This window comes from Lathyrus oleraceus, chromosome 5 (assembly GCF_024323335.1).
Source record: "Lathyrus oleraceus cultivar Zhongwan6 chromosome 5, CAAS_Psat_ZW6_1.0, whole genome shotgun sequence".
NCBI lineage: Eukaryota > Viridiplantae > Streptophyta > Magnoliopsida > Fabales > Fabaceae > Lathyrus > Lathyrus oleraceus.
In genome coordinates, this window is record NC_066583.1 from 557,708,575 (window position 1) to 557,727,811 (window position 19,237).

The window sequence follows — 19,237 nt, forward strand, 5'->3', positions numbered from 1 at the left end:
TTCATGCTTGCGAATGAATGGTTGAGTGTTCTCCAAAGAATGACTTAACAATTAAAACTCTTCACTAATATTTGACTAACACTTCATTAATTTTGATTTACTTTCAAGTCATTTACTTAATACAATTTTAATTTCAGTACATTTGTCATTCATCTGTCATTTATATTTCATGCAACTTGTTTATGTTTCAGTCCTTTTCACTTTGCTCATTTGAGTCATATCTTGTGATTGTATATATTATTTGTTTGTTTTGATTTTATTTGTGGTCTTAGGACCTTAAAACATATAATAACAACAAAAACCCTAAAAAACATCTGGGTGGACTGTTGGACTTGATCTGAACTCTTGGACTTAGAATTAGGCAATTTCCCCTATGCTTTGAGGACTTGTCCAATGCCACTATTTGAGATTGAGTTATCCTTGCCTGTACCTTTCATCTGATGCAAGAACCTTGAATGACTTTGACCCATCTGTCACTTTGTCTTGGTGATTAATTGTTATACTGATTATGATTGCTTATGTCTGATGGTTGTTTCTGAGATCTCCCAAAGAATATTTTCATTTGATACATTGGAAGAAATTGAAGACTGCTAGCTATTGGATTGCTTGCTTGGATATTCTGGCTATCTTTATTTGATGCCATGGCCTTTATATGATTTGCTTGGATTGCTTATGCTTGTTACTTGCTAAAAGTCCAAAGGAAAATGGGTTTCTATATGACATTCTTGTCTGTTGGATTGCATCTCATTGGTTAGATCTTTTCAACTCTTAACTTTTTATTTTTGTCTAGGATAGTATCTTCATTTCCTCCTACTTCTTTAATTTCAAAATCTCTCCCTCTTTTCAAAAACCTTCTTTGTTTGTGTTTTTTAACTTAGACATGTTTTAATGATTAGAAACTTTGACTTATGCCATTGAATTTTCAAAACTTTTTCTTAATCAAACTTGTGAATGAACTTAACCATTTTGACTTTAATTTCAAAAAACAAAAAGAACTAACAACCCATTCAAATCTTTAGCCTTTTGTGCCTTTTCTTGTTAAACTGTTGTTAAAATCAAATCACTAACTTCTTTGAAATTTTTACCACAAACTACTGGGTTTTGATCCCTCATTTTTATGTTGGTACGTAGGCATAAGACCAAAGGTCTTGTCAAACATAAAAATATAATTAAATAATTATTTTCTCATCCCCTCACTCCATACTTTGGATGCTAACACATTCCCTCTGTGTAACCAACCCCCTTACCTGAAATCTCTAACATTTTATTAGTTTTGATTTGAAAACTTCTTACCTTTGGGTTTTGTTCGTACTTTTGCTTTTTTCCTTTGGAAACAATAAAAGCGCAGTGACGACTCTGGTTTTATTGACATCATGTTTATCTATAGTTTGATGGTCATGAATTTACCACTACAAATTCCAAAATAAATAATGCGCCCTTTCCAACTGTTACAAATCAGAGCAGATAAATACCAACTAAAAGCGATAATAAAAATAAACAAAGACAACCTCTAAGGCCATCTTCTAACTCACAAGTAAGTACTCCTATTGAGTACCATGGGATGAGAATACATCTAACAAATGATAACAGTGAAATTCAACAAAACAGGATAGTAATAACGAATATAATAATATTCTCAATCACACTCAAATAAAATCAAATAGCTCATAATGCGAATGTAATGCCAAATCTCCATCTCAAATGTATGTGGTACCAAAATCACTGGGATCACAGGTATGTTACTAATATTCCCATGTCTCTGCTATCGCTCTGAACCATGTCCCTTTTTGGATGTGAGGCCGTCATAGTCCCTCTCTGAATCAGACCATCACTGGACCGAAGTCCTACATATCTCTGAAATACATGAATGTCTGATCATAATACAATATTACATGCATCATCAACATCATCTTAAAATCATAACAAAACACAAGTCTTAATCATTCACATAAGGTTCCACTCTTGAACCTATAATTTTCCATACTCGGCCATCACTGTAATCCCTCTCTAGATTACTAAAATCAAAATGCCATTTAAAGTCATCGCTATAATCCCTCTCTGGATTATTATGCTCAAAACGTCATTCAAGACCATTATTCTAATCCCTCTTTGGATTACTATACTCAAAAATATATTTTCAAAACAATTTAACTATTTATCTCAAAAGGTAAAATTATATTATTATCAATTGTCTTCAACTCATCAAATTACTCAAAACAATTCAAAAAGTCCTAAGGAATCATATTTTCTCAAAAACTTATTATTTTCTCAAAAACTCTTAAAAACTCAATATTATTATTATGTCATACCATCAATAGGGCAATGACAAGCAATTCCCTCAATTTACTCAAAAGTGACCCTAAGGTCACCAAAAGGACTCTAATATCACAAGATGCTCTAAAATATCACTAACGGGCTCCCGAACTCGAAAAACTCCAGAAAATGCTCAAAATAACATTCAAATACCCCAAGGATACTCTAAAGTATCCAATTACTATAAGGGTAAAATTCACAAGTGATAACTCTACTAAAAACATAGCAGGCGATTTTCCTCAAAATTACTCATAAGATAACCTTATAATGTCATAAGTGCTCTAATCTCAGTTCAAGTGTATCCTATATTCTGATCTCAAACTTTAACAACTCAAAAGCAACTATGAAAACTCTATAATAACTCTAACTAAATAAAATATGACTCTTAAATCGTCAAAAGGTAATGAAAGATCACAACACCAAAAATTTCTCAAAACTCTGTACCTAACTCTAAAATTCTCTCACCTCAAAATAGCACCAAATATTATAGACTTATGATAAAATCATGAAACTCTTCCATTTTAACATTCTTTAAATCCTACTTTAAACTCACTTAACCGCACGTCAAGCGGAGTTATGAAACTCCACTTCTATTCGTTTCAAGTCATCCGTAATGCGACAATTCATGCATATACTCTAAAACAGAATGTGTGACTTAAAAATAGCACGAAACATTATATATTCATGATAAAATTATGAAACTTTCCAGTTTGAAAGATCATTAAGCCCTCTTTCTAACGCACATGACGACATCCTAAAAGAACTTGCAAAACTCAAGTTACGCGTGAAACATGATCACCAACGTAAGACTGAAATTGACTATGCATCTAGTATAAAAAACAGATAAATGTTGTTGTTGTAATGCCCATAAACTCAATTTCACTACTTAAAAAGGAAATTATCACATTAGCTTTTTAATGCAACTGACGGCGTCTCAAATCGACTCCCGAAACTCAAGATATGTCTAAAATAAGGCGGTCACTCTCCTTCTAAATCCACCTGCGATTTTTGTGTGTTTTTCTATTTTTTTTATGTTTTTCGTGAAAAAGTCCCGTTTTAAAAAAAAATAGGTTTCTGACATTTGAGATTTTTTTTTGAAAAGTCGATCGTAAGGTTTTCTGGATATTTTTGGAAACTTCGACCAATTAGGGTCACTCAAAAAACTACACAGACTCCAGCTAAATTATATTATAATACAATTGTTCAACCAAACAAATATTCATATCAAACAAATATGTTCATAAACAAAACTATTTACGGTGACCATTTGAGATTTACTCCAAATCCCAATTGGTCACCTACAGTAATACAAAAAAACACTGAGTTATTCATCAATCATTGCCAATAAAATTTTGTCGAAACCTTATTTGAAAAAACACATTACAAGAATATACAAACTCATATTGTTTTATCAATCAAAAATCATATTACGGTGGTCATATGGGATTTATCCCAAATCCCATTTGACCAAACACAAAAACACACCAAAAAAAAAACAATTTCACTCAATGGATGCCAATGGGTTTTTCCCAAACCATTTGGCCAAACATATTACAGAATCACAGGTCCCTGATGGGAGGGTAAGGAAGCCTTACTATCTTGATTGCCTAAATCATCCAAAAGAAGACAATCATCTTACCTTAAATTTGCATCAAGGTTGGTGATTCCAACAACTTTTTAGGTTACTGCTCTCCGACTCTGCTCCTCTTTCCAAAATCCCTTTTGTTCCTTCTGCCTCCTTTCACGTATGTCAAGAAATTCTGAAATCTAGCTTCTCTCCACATTTTAGAATTTATATGACCTTATTTCTCAAAATTACTCTTTTTGCTCAATTTAATTTAAACCTCTCTTCTCTCACCTCATACTCTTCTCTATTCACAAAAATTGTCCATTCTCTCATTTATTTATCTAAATTATTAATTAAATTAAATAAATATTTAAATTACATAAATATTCAACTTAAATAATTATTTAATTAGGATTATATAAATTCTATTATTTTATCTTATTACCAAATAATTAATATGCCTAATTATCTACAATAATCCAAATAATATTATTTTAATTATCTTCTCTCAAATCTCATGACCCCATTAATTAATAAATTATGAAAAATACACTCATACTCCGAAAAACATCAAAATCAGATATAATAAATAGTTCACACCAATAATTAAATAATATATATATTTAAAAGTTGGGGTATTACAGCTCTCCCCTGCTTAAAATAACTTTTGCCCTTGAAAATTATCTGGTGAAAACAAATTCGGATATGATTCCTCCATCTGCCTCTCCAGCTCCTAAGTCAGACTCCCTCTAGTAGGTCCTCCCTAGACCAACTTCACTAAATCAATCTCCTTACCTCTAAGTTTTTTCACTTCTTATTCCTTGATCCTTATGGGCAATGCTTCCCCAATCAGATTCTGTCTCATTTGCACATCATCCACCTAGATAATATACACTAAATCAGGAATATACTTACGAAGCTGATACACATGAAGCACACCATGCAGATTCGAAAGTAACAGTGGCAAGGCCACCATATAAGTAACAACTCCAGTTATTTGGGAAATCTTATAGGGACCAATAAAAAGAGGAATAAGCTCTTTAGATTTCAAAGCCCTCTCTTACACCAGTTACATGTGTGACTCTCAGAAACACATGGTCGCCCTCTCAAAATTCAAGAGCCTCCCTCTGCTTATCGTGATAGCTCTTCTGCCTACTCTGAGAAGCCTTCATCTTTTCTTGGATTATATTCACTTTCTATGTAGTATGTTGAACATTCTCTAGTCAAATAACAACACTCTCTCAAGACTCATACCAACAAAGAGGAGTTCTGCACCTCCTCTCATACAATGCTTCCAACGGTGCCATCCCAATACTCGAATGACAGTTGTTACTATAAGTAAACTCAATAAGTGGCAGAAAAACATCCCAAACACCTCCTTGCTCTAAGACACAAGCCTCAAAAGATCTTCCATAGACTGAATAACTCTCTCAGTCTAACCATCAGTATGTGGATGGTAAGCAGAACTTAACTTCAGCTTCGTACCAAGAGCTTCCTGCAAACTCTCCAAAACTTGGAAGTAAACCTCAGATCTCTATCTAACACAATATTGGATGGAATACCATGAAGCTTCAAATTTGTTGCAATGTAAATCTCTACTAGTCTCTGCACAGGAAAACTGATCTTAATTGGAATAAAGTGTGGAGATTTAGTAAGCCTATCTACAATCACCTAAATTGAATCAAACCCCTTGGAGTATTCAGTAATACAGTCACAAATTCCATTGGTATACTATCCCACTTTAATTCAGGAATATCCAATGGTTGCATTAGTCCAAACGGCTTCAGGTGCTCAATTTTTGGAATCTGACAAGTCAAACACGAATATACAAATTGTGCAATATCCCTTTTCAAAACATTCTCTTGAGGTCTTGGTACATTTTGTTATCCCTGTGATGAATACTCAAACAGCTTTGGTGACTCTCCTCTAAAATAGTCTTCTTAAGTTCCGACACATCAGGTACGTAAACTTTATCCCGAACTTAAGGATCCCATTCTCATCGACTTAAAAATCTTCGTATTCATTAGTTGATGACAAATGACCAACCAAGGATACATCCATCTTCTGACTCTCTATGTTCTCATCAAGAAAAACACTACAAACTGATCTAAATAAGGGTGGAAAATCCTATTCATATACTCCATAAATTCACCAGGAGAATTAGATACACCAAATGGCATCACCGAGTACTCATAGTGACTGTATCGTTCCCTAAACGCAGTCTTCGGAATATCTTCATCCTTCACTCAAATTTGGCGATCACTCGACCTCAAGTTGATCTGACTGAAAACACGGGCTCCCCCTAACGGATCCATAAGGTCGTTGATCCTGGAAAGAGGATACTTATTCTTGATGGTAACCTTATTCTGCTAACGATAATCAACACACAACCTCATATCTTCGTCTTTCTTCTTCACTAATAATAATGGAGCTCCTCAAGGTGACACACTTGGTCTGGTGAATTTCTTATCAAGCAGATCTTCCAGTTGACTCTTCACAGGAATCTCACACAACACCGGCATATCACTTAGCCACCACATCACACTCCACTCTCAAGGAAGAAAACATCACACACACCTAATCTTTTTCCCTTGACGAAATCTCGACTTGACCAGCAGAATGAAACTCGAATTCATACTCTTTTCGAGTTCAATAAGCAATATAGCCTCAATAACACCCGCTCTCTTGCAATCAACAACCCGATAAACCAATCCTCCGCACCAGAAGAATCTCAAAGAAATAGAAGCTTCTCCCCCACTTGTTTCAATCCTACTTTTTCTGGAAAATGGTAAGAAAAATAAGCAAGCACTAACAATGTTTCACACACATGTCGCATAACAAGGAACATATAAAATCACAAAACCTTGTCGGGCAGACCAACTTGCTCTGATACCATAATGTAACACCCTAAACTCAAAATTTTAATATAAAGAGAAAATAGTACATGTTTAGGAATGTTACTTCACATAGATCACTTATTTCATGAAAATAGTTTCAAACTCGCAGCGGAAAACAAATAATCCTCATAGCATCAATAATATAATAAGTCACCAAAAAATGAAAAAAAAAATTCAGCAGGAAATTTCAAAATAAGTAACGCGCCCTTTCCCAGTGTTACAGATCGGAGCTGATAAATACCAACTAAAAGCAATAAATGAAATAAAAAAGACAACCTTAAGGTCATCTTCCAACTCACAAGGAACTACTCCTTCTGAATACTTGGACGTCTATACTTTCGAACATCATAGACCCCACAACAACAAACAGGGGGTGAGAATACATCTAACAAATGGTAATAGTGAAATTCAAAAAAATAGGATAGTAATAACTAATATAATAGTATTCTCAAACACACTCTAACACAATCAAACAACTCACAATGCAAATGCAATACAATGCCACCATCTCCATCTTAAATGCATGTGGTACCAAAATCACTAGGATCAGAGGTATGTTACAGATATTCTCATGTCTCTGATTCCTCTCTGAATAATTTCCCTCTTTATACATGAGACCGTCATAGTCCCTCTCTGAACCAGGCCATCACTGGACCGAAGTCCTACCTATCTTCAAAATACATGAATGCATGATGACAAAACAACAGAACATGAATCATCAACATCATCTTAAAATCATAATAAAACACAAGTCTTAATCATTCACAAAAGGTTTCACTCTTGAACCTATAATTCGTCATACTCGACATCATTGTAATCCTTTCTAGATTACTAAACTTAAAACATCATTCAAGGCCATCACTGTAATCCCTCTCTGGATTAATATGCTCAAAACACCATTCAAGGCCATCACTATAATCCCTCTATCGATTACTATACTCAAAATATATTTTTAAAACAATTTAATTATTTATCTCAAAAGGTAAAATTATATTATTATCAATTGTCCTCAACTCATCAAATTGCTCAAAACAACTCAAAAAGTACCAACGAATTATAGTTTCTCAAAAACTTATTATTTTCTCAAAAACTCTTAAAAACTCAATATTATTAGTATATCAGACCCTAAACACGGTAATGACAAGAAATTCCCTAAATTTACTCAAAAGTGACCCTAAGGTTACAAAAAGAGTCTAATGTCATAAGATGCTCTAAAATATCATCGAAGGGCTCCTGAACTCAGAACACTTCAGGAAATGCTCAAAATAACCTTCGAATACCCCAAGGGTACTCTAAAGTACTCAATTACTATATGGGTAAGATTAACGAGTGATAACTCTACTAAGGACATAGCAGATAATTTTCCTAAAAATACTCAAAAGATAACCTTATAATGTCAATATTACTCCAATCTCAATTCAAAGGTATCCTATATTTTGTTCTCTAACTCTAACAACTCAAAAGCAACTATGAAAACTCTATAATAACTCTAACCAAATAAAATAGGACCCTTAAACTCATCAAAAGGTAACGAAAGGTCACAACACCCAAAATTTCTCAAAACTCTGAACCTAACTCTAAAATTGTCTCACCTCTTTCAAACGCACTTAACCGCGTGTCAAGATGAGTTATAGAACTCCAGTTCTATTCTTTTCAGTTTAGTCTTATCGTGATAATTCTTTCATAAACTCAAAAACAAAATGCTTGACTTTAAAATAGCACGAAAACTTATATACTCGTGATAAATTTATGAAACTTTCCAGTTTGAAAGATAATTAAGCTCGCTTTCTAACGTAACATCCCAAAAGAACTTATGAGACTCAAGTTACGTGTGAAACATGATGACCAACGCAAGATTAAAATTGACTACGTCTCTAGTATAAAAAATAGAAAACAACTACTTTTGTATCACCACTAAACCCAGTTTCTCTACTTCAAAAGGAATATTACCGCATTAGCTTTCCAATGCACTTGACGACATCTCAAACTGACTCTTGAAACTCAAGATAATCCTGAAATAAGGCGATCAATCTCCTTCTAAATCTACCTGTGATTTTTCTGTATTTTTCAAAAAAAAAAATGTTTTTCGTGAAAAAATCTAGTTTTTGAAAAAAATAGGTTTCTGACATCTGAGATTTTTGGGAAAACTCGACCAATTTGGATCATTCAAAAAACTACACAGACTCCAACAAAATTCTATTACAATACAATTGTTACAACCAAACTTATATTCATATCAAACAAATATGTTTGTGCATCAATAAAGCTATTTACGATGAACATTGGGGATTTATCCTAAATCCCAATTGGTCACCTACAGTAATACAACAAAACATTGATTTATTCATAGATCACTACCAATATGGGTTTGCCTAAACCTTATTTGGCCGAACACATTACCAAAATATACAAACTCATATTGTTTTATCAATAACAAATCATATTACGGTGACCATAGAGGATTTATCCCAAATTTCATTTTGTCACCATTGTAACACAAATAAGAAAAATATTTGTTTATCGATGCCAATAGGGTTTTACCCAAACCCTATTTGGCTAAACACAGTAACACACAAACAACAATTTCATTCAATGGATGTCAATGAGGATTTTCTCAAACCCCATTTCGTCAAATATATTACATAATCACATGACACTGATGGAAGGGTAAGGAACCCTCACTATCTCGTATGTCTAAATCACTCATAAGAAGACAATCTCCTCCCATACCTTAGATTTGCAGCAAGGTTGGTGATTCCAACAACTTTCTGGGTTACTTCTCTCAGACTCTGCTCCTCTTCCCAAAATCCCTTCTGTTCCTTCTGCCTTCTTTTCACGTATGGCAAAAAATTCTAAAACCTAGCTTCTATCCATATTTTAAAATTTATATGACCTTATTTCTCAAAATTACTCTTTTTGCCAAATTGAATCTAAACCTCTCTCCTCTCACCTCATACTCTTCTCTATTCACAAAAATGGAACATTCTCTCATTTATTCAATTAAATTAAATTAAATAAATATTTAATTAAATATATATTCAACATAAATAATTATTTAATCAGGATTATATAATTTCTATTATTTTATCTTATTACCAAATAATTAATATGCCTAATTATCTGTAATAATCCAAATAATATTATTTTCTTTATCTGCTCTCAAATCTCATAAACCTGCTAATTAGTAAATTACAAAAATACCCTCATACTTCGAAAAACCTCCAAATCAGATATAATGAATAATTCACACCAACAATAAATAATATACTCTATTTAAAAGTTAGGGTGTTACTTTTGGAGTTATGTTACACACGATTCATTGTGTTATATTACAACTCGCGCATTAACTTTTGCGTCAGTGTGTTACTTTTCGTTGCATTACGTTAACTTTCGTTTCGTTATGTTAACTCAATCTGTGCGTTACATTTCACATGCTTATTCTTGATTGGACTTTGATATGTGCATGATGGCCATAATTAGTGTATTGCGTGTTTGTAACTGATATCTTCCATGTGGCGTAATGCCTTGCATGATTCATTTTGTTGCGTTAAGCCATTGTGTACGAGAGCCCTTTTCATTTTGTTACGTTAACTTTCGTGTGGTTGTGTTACCTTTTGTTATGCTAAGTTTCTTTTCGTTGCGTTACCTTTTGTTATGGTACGTTACTTTTCGTTGCTTTATCTATATTCTCACATTAACTTTCGCGACGTTAGAATTTGGGCCCCATATTATAATTTGCATCCTAGCGGTAGAATTCGCGACCTCACGTTAGAATTTATGGACTTGTGTTACATTTTGCGCGTTAACTTTTGTGACGTTAGAATTCGCGTCCTCGCATTAGAATTCTCATCCTTACGTTACAACTCGTGACCTTGCGTTACAATTCGTATCTTTACATTTTTACCTTCGCGTGCTTAATCTTTTCGATTATTTTGCACGACTTTTCTTCAAACCTATTTTCACAACTCCATTAAATATTTTTCTTAATAAAATTCCAAGAAAACCTTGAATAATCGGCCCCGAGGCACACGTCTCGGTCTTACCAAGCATTCTTCTTCCGTTATAAAACTCTTAACCAAACTCAGAAGAAAAGGAACATTGGGGTACACATTCAATAAAAACCTTGAATAATCGGCCCTGAGGCACACGTCTTGATCTTACCGAACTTTCGTCTTTCATCAAAATCCTTTCATAAATATTTTGGATGAAAAAGGTAGATTAGGTTACACATTCCATGAAACCTCGAACAATCGGCCCCGAGCCACACGCCTTAGTCTTATCGAGCGTTTGTCACCCTCCTAAAAACAATTCAACCAATCAAACTTATGTTTTCTCTCCCCTGTACGATTGAAAACCTTTCGCAAATAAACAATATTTTGTCCATTCTATCGCAACACAAACAAACACTTAAGCCTCTCATGCACGAGCATACAAGTAACGTTTAACCGCTAGAACTTGATCAAGCAGGATCCTTTCTACCGCGATTCAAAAAAACGCTTAAGCCTCTCATGTGCAAGCGTACAATCAAATGTTTAATCGCTAGAATGTGACCTAAACATTCATTCTCTAAAATCAATCAACCAACACCCGTTGGCTACCAAGAACTACATAGCTTTGAGTTCTCCATCGCACCCGGAGATGCTTAGAAGTGAGATTCAATGTTTCATCATGTACTATAACAAAAAATTCAAAAACATCTATCTTATGACAAACTACGTAGCTCTGTATTTCTCATCGCACCTGAGGATATATAGGAGAAAGACCCTTAATCCTGTCAAATACCCTAATAAAAACCTTTTTTAAGACCCCTTTAGTTTTCCTTTTCAATCTTTTAATAACTAGAATAAAACAAATGATGAATGTTAACATTCTGTTGTAAATCTAACTAAATGGTTCCTATTAAGTATAACGGATGTAAGGCGAGCTAATACATTCCCCTCACATAATCGACTCCCGAACCCGAAGACAATTTTCTTTTTCTTTTAAGGGTTTATTCCATTTCCTTTTTGAATAAATAAAGTTTGGTATGGACTTTGTTATCATCCACGATCGTGTGAGCGCTCATGGTGATTTTTTCGCACTGTGATAGTTTGGTCCTATTAGCACTACATCAATCAATGGGAAGAAATATGGACTACTCATTGTTGATGACTATAGCATATGGAGTTGGGTTAAATTCCTTAGAGCCAAGGATGAATCATATGATGTGTTCAACATTTTCTTCATATAAGTACAAACTGAAAAGGAATTAAAAATTTTAAAGGTAAAAAATGATCATGGTGGTAAATTTGAAAATAAGTTATTTGAACTTTTTGGTGAAAAACATGAAATTCTCCTTGAGTTTTCTTCTCATAGAACTCCATAGTGAAATGGATTCATAGAGAGAAAGAACATATCTTTACAAGAAATTGTCATAACCATGATTCATGAAAACAACTAACATAAGTACTTATGGGCAAGAGCTGTGAACACAACATGTTATGTTTAAAATAGAATCTATATTAGAACTATTATGAACAAGACTTCATATGAGTTGTTAAATGGAAGAAAGCTAATCAATTCTTAATTTCATCACTTTGGATGTACATGTTACATTCTAAACAATAAAGTCTATCTAAAGAAATTTTACGCCAAAGCTCAGAAGGGTGTCTTTTTTGGATACTATGAGAACAATATGGTTGAAGATTTAATACACATCAAATTTGATGACAAAGAGCCTGAGAGAGCTAGTTCAAAAAAAATCAGAAATCAATGTATCTGAAGATACATCAGGAGCAAGAGGTGCATAAGCTAGAAGTTCATAAGCTAATCCATCAGAAGCTGGATGTTCATAAGCTATAAGAACATCAAAAGTTGGTGATCCAGAAGTTGATCGAACCTCAGAAGCTCATCTAGATGTTGAATAATCTGAAGAAGCTCAAGATAGATCCTCAGATGCATCACAATCCAAGAAGACCTTCAAGTACAGGTCATGTCATCTATAAGAGTTAATTCTTGGAAACAAAGATAGCCCTAGCAAGACAAGGTATTCCTTTAGAAAAAAACATTGAATGTTAGGATTGCTCCCCATGACTGAACCTACTTCTGTTGATGAAGTACTTTTTGATGATGGTTGGATTGTGTCTATGAAAGAAGAATTGAATCAGTTTCAAAGAAATGATGTCTCGAATATGGTACCCAAACCTTTGTAGAAGAACATTATTGGAACAAAATAGGTATTCATAAACAAGTTCAATGAAAAAGAAGAAGTGGTAAGAAATAAGGCTAGACATGTAGCTCAAGGCTACAGTCAGCAAGAATGTATAAATTTCTCTGAAACCTTTGCACCAGTTGCAAGGTTAGAGGCAATCAGGTTACTTCTCTCTTATGTTATTAATCATGACATTATTTTATACCAAATGGATGTTAAGAGTGAATTCTTAAGTAGAGTCATTTAAAAAAAATGCATGTCAAACAACCACCTGGATTTGAGGACTCAGACCACCCAAATTATGTTTTCAAATAGAAGAAATCACTCTATGAACTCAAAAGGCTCCCAAAGCTTGGTTGAAGAGACTGAGTAATTTTCTATTAGAAAATGGATTTTAGATAGGGAAAGTTGACACGACACTCTTGAAAAAGACACTTAAGAATGATATCTTAATTTTGCAAGTTTATGTTGATGATATTATATTTGGTTCAACTAATGCTTTTCTCTGCCGAGATTTTTCAAAGACAATGCAGGCTGAATTTGAAATGAGTATGATGGGAGAGATGAAGTTATTCCTTAGTATTCAAATCAATCAATGTAAATAAGGAATCTATGTTCATCAAACTAAATATACAAGAGAGCTTCTGAAGAAGTTCAGGCTTGATGATTGTAAGATCATGAACACTCATATGCATCCAACCTGCAACCTGAGCAAAATGGAAAGCAACACCAAGGTCTGTCAGAATTTGTATAGAGGTATTATTGGCTCTCTACTTAATTTAATAGCTTCTAGACCGGGTAGTTTATTTAGTGTTTGTCTGTGTACAAGATTTTAGTCATATCCTAGAGAGACTCACTTAATAGTTATTAAGATGATCTTTAGGTATCTGAAGGGAACAACAAATCTATGTATGCTTTATAAAAAATCTCTAGATTATAAGCTAGTCGGATTATATGATGCTAACTATGTTAGGGATAGAATTGAGAGAAAATGCATTAGTGGAAGTTGTCAATTCATAGGTGAAAACCTAATATCCTGGGCTAGTAAAAGACAAGCAACTATTTCTTTGTCTACAATAGAAGCATAATACATCTCAGGTGCAAGTTGTTACACATAACTACTATGGATGAAATAGCAATTGGAAGACTATCAGATAAATGCAAGAAGTATTCCAATCTTTTATGATAATACTGTTGCAATCTGTTTGACAAAGAATCCTATTCAACACTCTAGAACCAAGCACATTAAAATAAAACATCATTTTATTAGAGATTATGTTTAAAATGGTGTGATATTAGATGATAGGCCTTGGTCTAGAGGGGGGGGTTAAAATTTTATCCGAAAATTTGATGGCGCGGAAGCAAGTTTAAAATATTTCTCGGATCTAAAATCGTCAAATCGAACCTTCTATTGAAAAGCTCGAATATACGTATGAGTACCAATGGTATAATAATAATTCACAAGTTGATTTATCAACACTTCAAGCACTAAATTGAATACTCTACTATAGTAATGATCTATCTCCAATGATAATAACATACGAAAGAATAGTTGACATAATTCGTCAAACACTTTGCATGCAATCAACAAAGTTTGGATATTAATATAATCTTTGTAGTTCTTAAAAACCAATCACTACCAAATGGTACGTGATTACTACAACAACACAATTTAACAAAGAATTCAAAAGTTATTATTCAAACAATGTTGATCAAGAGATCAAAGTAATTAACAATTTGTGAATCTGAAAATAAACGAGAGAGAGAGAGAGAGAGAGAGAGAGTACACAAAGATTTGTTTAGCCGGTTCCCCAATCGACCTTGATAAGGGTACGACTGCCCTCAATTCGAATTCAAACTGAGATATTAATAAAATAAATATTACTTGGCAAAAGTATCAATACAAGAGATGAGAAATCAAATCCCACAAACCCTATATTTGTTCTTGACTCTAGCACCTCCAAAAACCTTGATCAAAGCTTGATCAAGTCACCAAAAATACGCTTCAATTCACCTGTTGTGCTACTTCCTTGCACGACCTTCTTACCTCAAGGCTTTCACTTGGCTGAATTAATCACAAGTGCACACTTGTTGAACCCAAGATTTGTCAACACAATCCACTGTTTCACGCTACTCCCTTTCCAACATACCTAGTGTCAAGGCTTTCACTCGATCGAATCCAAATTGCACAATATTGACAAAAACCTTCAAACCTTAAAGATATTGAAGGAAAATCCCAAATCGGTTTTCTTATTTGAATCCCTCAAAGATTGTAACCCAATATTCTTGGTACAACAAACCTAATTGGATGTTATCAATCCTAATCTAGATGGCACCCAATAAAAAAATGATTATGTGTAGTTTGATTGTGTGTATGCATATATTGAATTGAAGATGATGAGATACTTTGAAATCTTGGACTCGTGTAGGTTTTACACACTCTAGAAACCTTACTAGGGAATGATGCATGTACGGAGTATTTATATGCATGGGTGATTTAAAGCAAAAAGAAATGCAAAGGAGGATAGAAAAATAGGAAATTTTGAAGAAAAATATCGGATAGGTCGGATTATACAGGTTATAAGTTAACCTGTTTAATGTATAGGTCGATATATCCAAGGTCATGTGTAGTCCTATGACAATTATGTGCTCCCTATGTGTCGACCTGAAGACTCGACACATGAAACAGAGGCCACATGCTTTAATATAACAAAATACATGTTGACCTATAGACTTCATGTCTCAACCTATAGCCAATAAATTTTTCCATAGGTTGACCTGTAGTTCTATGGGTCGACCTATAGCTAGAAATGTTTTCCCATAGGTCGACCTATAGTTCTATGTGTCGACCTGTACTACTATTTTCACAAAAATTGATTTTTCATGCATGTTTGATGCAAGGGACCTTTCCCACGTTGTTTCCAAATACATTTATGCTTCCTAATGCAAAGATGCACATAGAGATTCAGAGGATACCGTCTGATATACATTTATGCTAAAGTATCCTAGTTTTGATCTCATACAAAATACATCTAACGGAAGTTGCACTCACATACTCCCCATTTTTTATGATGCCAAAACTTGAGACGATGCGTATGCATTTGCAATAAAAATCTCCCCCTGAATGTATGCACCCTACAACTTCATTCATCTTCACCTTACTTCTCCCCCTTTGACAACATCAAAAAGAAACAAAGCAATCCGTGAGAAGAATCAAAAAATTACGCATAAACGAATATAACACACATAGGCGTTTTACAAAGATAACAACAACAATATGATAACACTCACATAGAATGATTTGCATATTGAAAAGAAATACTTAAACATAAATACAAGATAATAATGCAACAATATAACAAATTGTCACAACTTATGCCACATAATCACAACACAATAATGAAAAATGAAGGACACAAAGTGAACACAAAATACTTGACATGCTACAAAAATGACATGATAACGTGCCATACGCCTTTGGTGCTTCGGAAATGTTGCACACGCATGTGCTCTAGCAAGGCGATAAAAAAATTACCACCACACAAACCAAAAACATAAATGAAAACATAACAATGACTCACAATCGAGGATATTGTTACCAGTGTAACATGTTCAATCATAAATCATGAAAAAAATAGATAACATATCGATGCACCAATTACTATATTTCAAGGAGAATGAAGATAGAATAACATCACTATAAGCATTTGAGTTGATATACATCGATTGGGCATTGTTGGAAGTGATCATACATGAACTATCTTATATGTCAAGAACATCAATCATATGGACCATAAACGACATAAAAAAAAATAAAAAGTTAACATACAAGAACGGGAAATGAAACAATAGTACCTTGCTTGTGAAATGATGAGGAATGCACTCTTATGAAGTATGATTGTCAAGAAATGTTAGATAGACAAGTTATATTCAATCTGCATTAACATAACATTTAGGCAAGTGTTGAGATGTCAAGAATTCCTAATTCTTGTCGAATGTTAAAGAAGAGTTTGGTCACAAGTGGATTTGTAAAAATATCGACTAGTTGAGTTTTACTTTTAACATGCTCAAAAACGACATCGTCTTTTTCAACTTGATTGTGCAGGAAGTGATGATGAATCTCAATATGCTTAGTACGAGAATGTAGCATCGGGTTCTTAGTTAGGTTAATGGCACTAGTTTTGTCGCACAAAATCGAAATACAAATTAGATATCAAAATCAAGTAATTGTTATTTAAGCCACGAAATTTGAGTAAACAACTACCGGCTGCTACGTGTTCTGCCTCGGCACTTGACAAAGCAACTGGAACTTATTTCTTTCTATGCCAACTAACTAAGGAATTTGAAAATATGTGACAAGTCCCACTAGTGATTTTCCTATCCGACTTGCAACCTGGCCAAGCCAGAATCAGTGTAACCAACTAAGCTACAATCACTTCCTTTGAAATACCAAAGCCCATAATTCAAAGTACCATAAAGATACCTAAAAATACGTTTGACGGCTTTGAGATGACATTCCTTAGGGGACGATTGATATCGAGCACACATACAGACAATAAACATGATATTTAGCCTGAATGCAGTGAGATATAGAAGATAACCTATCATACCTCTATATTTATTCACTTCCACATCCTTATCATTTTCATTCCTTTCCAAGTTACCGTTCATAGCCATCGGAGTGTCAACCGACTTTGCACCAACCATGCCAAATCTCTTTAGCAAGTCCTTACAATACTTTGTTTGACAAACAAATATGCCTTCATTTAGTTGTTTGATTTGCAGGCCTAGAAAGTAACTTAGCTCTCCCATAAGGCTTATTATAAACTCTCCCTGCATAAGCTTAGAAAATTCTATGACAAGTTGCATATTAGTAGATCCAAAGATAATGGCATCAACATATACTTGTATAAGAAGAGTATCGTTTCCATGGAGATTAATAAAAAGAGTAGTGTCAACCTTTCCCCTTAAGTACCCTTGATTAATAAAAAACTTGCTTAGTCGCTCATACCAAGCCCTAGATGCTTGTTTGAGATCGTACAAAGCGCATTTTAATTTTAAAACATGATTGGGATACTCGTGATTTTTAAAACTGGGAGGTTGAGGAACATCCACCTCTTCATTATTGTAACCATTTAGAAATGAATTTTTCAAATCCATTTGAAATAATTTGAAGTTCTTAGAGCAACCAAAGGCAAGAAGAAGGCGTATGGCCTCAAGTCGGGCGACCGGAGCATAAGTCTCCTCATAGTCAATACCTTCCTCTTGGTTATACCCTTGAGCGACTAGTCAAGCCTTATTTCGGGTTATCACTCCATTTTCTTCAAGGTTGTTCCTAAAAACACATCTCGTTGCTATTACTTGATGATGTTTTGGATGCGGGACAAGGTCACAAACATCATTCTTTTAAAATTGATTTAGCTCGTTTTGTATTTCCATGAGCCAATGTTAATCAAGTAATGCATCTTTAGCATTTTTAGGCTCAATTTGGGACACAAAAGCGAAGTGATAACAAAAGTTACTTATCTTAGAGCGCGTTGTCATACCACTTGTGATATCTCTAAGAATATTATCAATAGGATGATCTTTGGATGTTCTCCAAGACAAAGGAAGGTTGTCTACTGCAGATGGACTCTCCTCATTTTCCTCTTTGTGATCATCATCTTCTACTTTCTCATTTTCATCAGTTTGAGGTTGATAAATCCCTTCATCGGCTTCATTGAGAATGTCATGCAAAGACACACTTATATCATGAAAAGACATACCCTTCCCGACATATTTTCGAAAAGACTCATCAAAAGAAACATGAACGAACTCTTCAACAATAAGTAGCCTCTTGTTATAAACCCTATATGCCTTACTAGATTGTGAGTATCCGAGGAAGATACCATCATCGAATTTAGCATCAAATTTACCTATATTGTCCTTTCAATTGTTTAAAATAAAACATTTACATCCAAACACATGAAGGTGAGAAACATTAGGTTTTCTATCTCTAAGTGATTCATAGGGGGTTTTGTTTAGAATAAGACGTATCAATATCCTATTCGACACATAACACGCCGTGCTAATAGCATCGGCCCAGAGGTACTTTGGTAAACTACCTTCATTAGGCATCATCCTCAGTAACTCCTCTATAACTCGATTTTTATGCTCGACAACCCCATTTTGTTGTGGAGTTCTAGGAGCCGATAAGTTATGCTCAATACCATGTTTCTCACAATACTTTTCAAAAAGAAGATTTTCAAACTCTCTTCCATGATCACTTTG

At 34.1% G+C, this 19,237-nt stretch overlaps 1 long non-coding RNA gene across 1 annotated transcript; it reads right to left on the reverse strand.

Annotated features, from left to right (window-relative positions):
* Window positions 1-1,595: 1,595 nt before the first annotated feature.
* Window positions 1,596-4,063, reverse strand: LOC127086379 (uncharacterized). Its single transcript, XR_007789466.1, has 2 exons — window positions 3,953-4,063; window positions 1,596-1,854 (listed from the first exon to the last, which is right to left on the reverse strand). It is a non-coding gene; the product is annotated as an uncharacterized LOC127086379 (long non-coding RNA).
* Window positions 4,064-19,237: the final 15,174 nt, after the last annotated feature.